The following is a 4,322-nucleotide window of genomic DNA, read 5'->3' as shown; positions in this document are numbered from 1 at the left end:
TAAATACCAACAAGCATTTTTGATGCCATTGCCAGGGAAGGTAGCTAGGAAAAGGAAGTATTGATAAGCTTATACTTATTGATGTGATCGAGATAACCATTGACCTCTGCTCAAACAGGCTTACCCTTGTGTTGTCTACTTGTGTATCTTATGCAGGGTAATGTATGATCGGTTTTGACCTTCCGACAAACTACATTGACGATCTAGAAGAATTACTTAAGAGAACTAGAGCTAAACTCAAGAAAGTTTTAGCTTTAGAGTCAGAAGACAACCGGATAAGGTGCAGCTTAACACCAGAATTTGAAGCTATGTCTAACAAGACTCTCCGTAAATTCTCTGCTCCAATTACAGCCAACATCTGTACTAGACCAACAGCCAATGGTGGAGACAATGGGTTTGAGCTCAAGCCAGATTTCATCAACATGGTGCAAGCAAGCCTGTTTTGTGGAAAGGCACATGAAGATACGAGTGCTCATCTCCAACACTTCCTCAAGATCTGTAGCACTTTCACTAGCATAGGAGTGACCCAAGACACCATACTACTTCTCCTTTTCACATTCTCACTCTTGGGGAAGGCAAAGCAATGGTTCTACGCCAACAAAGATATAAATACTACAATGGATAACCGCTCCACTGCTTTTCTAGCCAAGTTCTTTCCCATAGGCAAGACCAATGCTCTACGTGGGAGAATCTCAAGCTTTCAGCAACAACATGATCAATCTACCCCTAAGGCATGGGAACGCTTTCAAGATTACATTGCAGAATGTCCTCATCATGGGATGGAGAATTGGTTACTCATGCAGACTTTCTACCATGGGTTGACCAATAGTACCCATCAGACTATGAATGCTGCTGCTGGAGGTGCATTCCTGACACTCACCATACTAGCTGCAATACCTCTCATGGAGAAGATGGCCTCTAACCAAGGTTGGAATGAAGAACATCTTCAAATCCATAAGAGAGGTGGAGGTATGCATCAACTCATGGAGGTAGACATGTTGTCTGCCAAGATGGACCTACTAATGAAGAAGCTCTAAGACCGAGCCAATGAGAAGCAAGAAGTCATGTACATTCATAATTCCCGCATGACATGTGAAGAATGTGGAAACACTAGGCATTTAGGGAGCAACTGTCCTAAAACCCATGAGGATGTGAACTTTATCAACAACAATAACTATCGTCCTCAATAGAATCAAGGATGGAATCAGCAGCAGAGACCTATCATCCCCATTGCAATTGGACCTCACATTTTCTAAGAAGCTATTTGTGACTTTAGAGCAAGTGTCAACATCATGCCTAAGGTAATCTATGATAAAATTAATGGAGATACTTTGTTGTACACAAATATGCATCTACAACTTGCAGATCAGTCACTTTGCTACCCCAAGGGAGTTCTTGAAGATGCCATTGTTTGAGTGGGACAATCATATGTTCCCATGGACTTTGTGGTTTTTGAAACTAGTGGAGATGAAAGGGCACCCATTATCTTGGGCTGACCTTTCCTAAGCACCGCAAAAGCCATTATCTACGTGGATAGTGCCAAGATCTGTTTCACAATCAAGGATAAAAAGGAGAAGTTTTCTTTTAAGAATCGTATCCTACAATCTCCTAGACATCCACAGATGCCGTACCCATCCAAAGAAACAACAGTGACCAAAAAGAAGAACAATAGGAGAAGGAGGAAGAACAAGGTCAGGCAGCCACAAGAAGAATCAGTTAACATGATCAACACACTCAGATCAGAGTATGACCACCTCCTCACTTCACCATTCCTTGCTAAGAAGGATGATCCAGGTGTACCCACGATCGAGTGTACCATTGGACAAAGAATCTTCCACAAGACCTTTTATGATATTTGGATTAGGTGTCAATATAATGTCTATGGTAACGTATGAATATTTATTTGGTGACAAACCTTTGTTCCCTACATATATGCAATTATAGATGGTAGATCAGTCAATCTAATTTTCAGAGGGATTAGCGAAAGATGTCATGGTAAGAATACATGATCACTATGCCCCTGCTGACTCCATGGTTCTAGACATGGGTGAAAGAAGAAGATGATACACCCACCATCTTGGGAAGACCATTCCTCAACACCACCAACACGATCATCTATGTCAGATCTAGACAAGTCCACTTCCAATTCCCTAGAGAAAAGGTACGTTGTTATTTCAATAGTTATACCACTTATGAACAATAGAAGAAGTCCCACTCTAGGAGGGGACATTGATCATCCCAACGCCAAAAGAATCAATCTCAAAATGGATGGGAGGAAGATGAAGAACCTGCGAAAAAATGAACCTACTCCACCTAAGACCAGTCTACAAACGAAGCAGGTCTGGAAAGAAAAGGTGACATCATCCAAGTCACCATCACTTAAGGTGCAATCATCAAGGTCTCCATCTTCGAGACCAATAGAAGCACCAAAAGAATGAATAAGATAGGAGAAGAGTCCTATCCGGAGGACTTAAAAATCCGAACCCTCACCGGGAGGTAACATCGGTAGTTATCCATATTTACTTTCTAGCATTGCATGAATTCTTTTCACTTTAGCATATTTACTTTTCTGCATAAGCATTGCATTTAGAAAATAAAGATAAAAAGTTTCATAATTGCATCTCATTAATGCATTATAAATCCTAAGCCCCATGTGAATAAATCTATGGTGTAAATATCCATGGAAATATTCACTGTGGAGGCATAAAAATAAAAAAATATCATGCATACATATTTTTTTGTTCTGCATATTATAAATAAAAAATAATAAAATAATATATTAGGTAAACATCCTACTAAAATTCCGCGAATACAAAAATATTTCCAATCTCAAGAACAACTAATCTATGGACGGCTGACCGCTAACCCTTTATCCTAATCCATTTCATGAGTTTTGGTGTTCTTGTTTACATGTTGCAGGATGATATACATGATCAAGAGAAAGTTCATCCGGTCATCTTCATCTCGCTCCACTTCAGGACGAGAAGGGCATCTGCTAGCAAATCTGCTCTAAGAAGGATCACTCAACTTCAACATTCGACCGCACCAACATCCAGCTTGGGGGAAAGACATCCCCCATGTATCTAGCTAAGTATTTCTTTCTGTTTGCTATTTTTAAGTTTGCTATATAGTTGCTAAAATAAAAATAATAAAATAAAAAGATGCATAAACTAAAAGCAAAATAAAAATTATCTTTGTCTTATATATATGTTAGTAAGGTGTGATCTAAAAATAAAAACAAAATACAAGTGTGTATCTAGTTTTCTATTTTAAGAGCTAAATAAAATAAAAGGACTCTGAGGATAATCTCTTACAATGGAAATGATGAATAGTTGCTCTGTAATAATTCCTTTCAAGTACCTAGTTTTTAGCCTTGGATTCTCCTGAGTTTTGGATAAGTCTATTTTGATATAAGAATTTGCTCTGAACTTGAAACTCGTGGGTAGCATATGCTTAATCTAAGTCTAGGTAATTGACGGATATGATACGAGAAGGTCTGAGTTGCTGTTTATCTTGTTCCAAGTGATACTAGAGTTATGGAGATTTATCTTTTGAAAAACATAAAAATACTTTATGATGAGGTCCTATATGACAAAGCTTGAATTCCAACCAAAGCCATAAATGATATTTAGATTAAGAAAACTTCTTCATATATGCTGCTTGTTTTGCATTGAGTTTAGTCAAGCTTTGTTGACCTTTATGAGAGGTTTGTCATGCTCTTAAAATCAAAATCACGTACACACCATCCATATATGCACTACTCCTACACTGGGGGTAGGTACAAAAATATGCTATTCCATTTAGATCCACCAAAAAATGTTTTACCCCTACACTAGGTGAACACCAAAAACATGTTTGTTAGATTTCCATTCCAAATAAATGCTCCAATTCTTATTGCTATCTCTTAAAAGTTTTGTTGCAAAAAAGAGACATGGGGCTATGCAAAGGTTATTCATAAAAAAGAAGAGAAAAGAAAACAAAAGAAAAAAGAGATGAGATAAAAATGGATAAGTGTCTAAGATATTGAAAACAATGGGTACTCAGATGCGCGCCTAAAAAAAGAGAGAAAGAGAAAAAGATGAATAAGATAGCCCATGTTCTCTTGCAAAGTTGTTTCCAAGTTTCAAAAGAGAGATATGTTTTCAAAGAGCATAGTAGAAATAGGTTAGCCACCATATATATCCACCATACATCCACACACATGCACATCTTGATTTGATTATATGACTCAACTCACTTTGGATCCGAGGTTTGACTTTACAATATATGTATTACAAGTATGCTCTTTCATGCTTTCTTCTCTCCTATGAGCCCCACATAAG

At 37.9% G+C, this 4,322-nt stretch overlaps 1 non-coding gene across 1 annotated transcript; it reads right to left on the bottom strand.

Moving 5' to 3' along the window:
• Nucleotides 1-672: 672 nt before the first annotated feature.
• On the bottom strand, nt 673-781 carry LOC136541002 (small nucleolar RNA R71). The gene has a single exon (XR_010780118.1). It is a non-coding gene; the product is annotated as a small nucleolar RNA R71 (small nucleolar RNA).
• Nucleotides 782-4,322: the final 3,541 nt, after the last annotated feature.

This window comes from Miscanthus floridulus, chromosome 2 (genome assembly GCF_019320115.1).
Source record: "Miscanthus floridulus cultivar M001 chromosome 2, ASM1932011v1, whole genome shotgun sequence".
Lineage (NCBI taxonomy): Eukaryota > Viridiplantae > Streptophyta > Magnoliopsida > Poales > Poaceae > Miscanthus > Miscanthus floridulus.
Note: the sequence above shows the minus strand (reverse complement) of the source record. Positions and strands in the feature narration are given on the sequence as shown.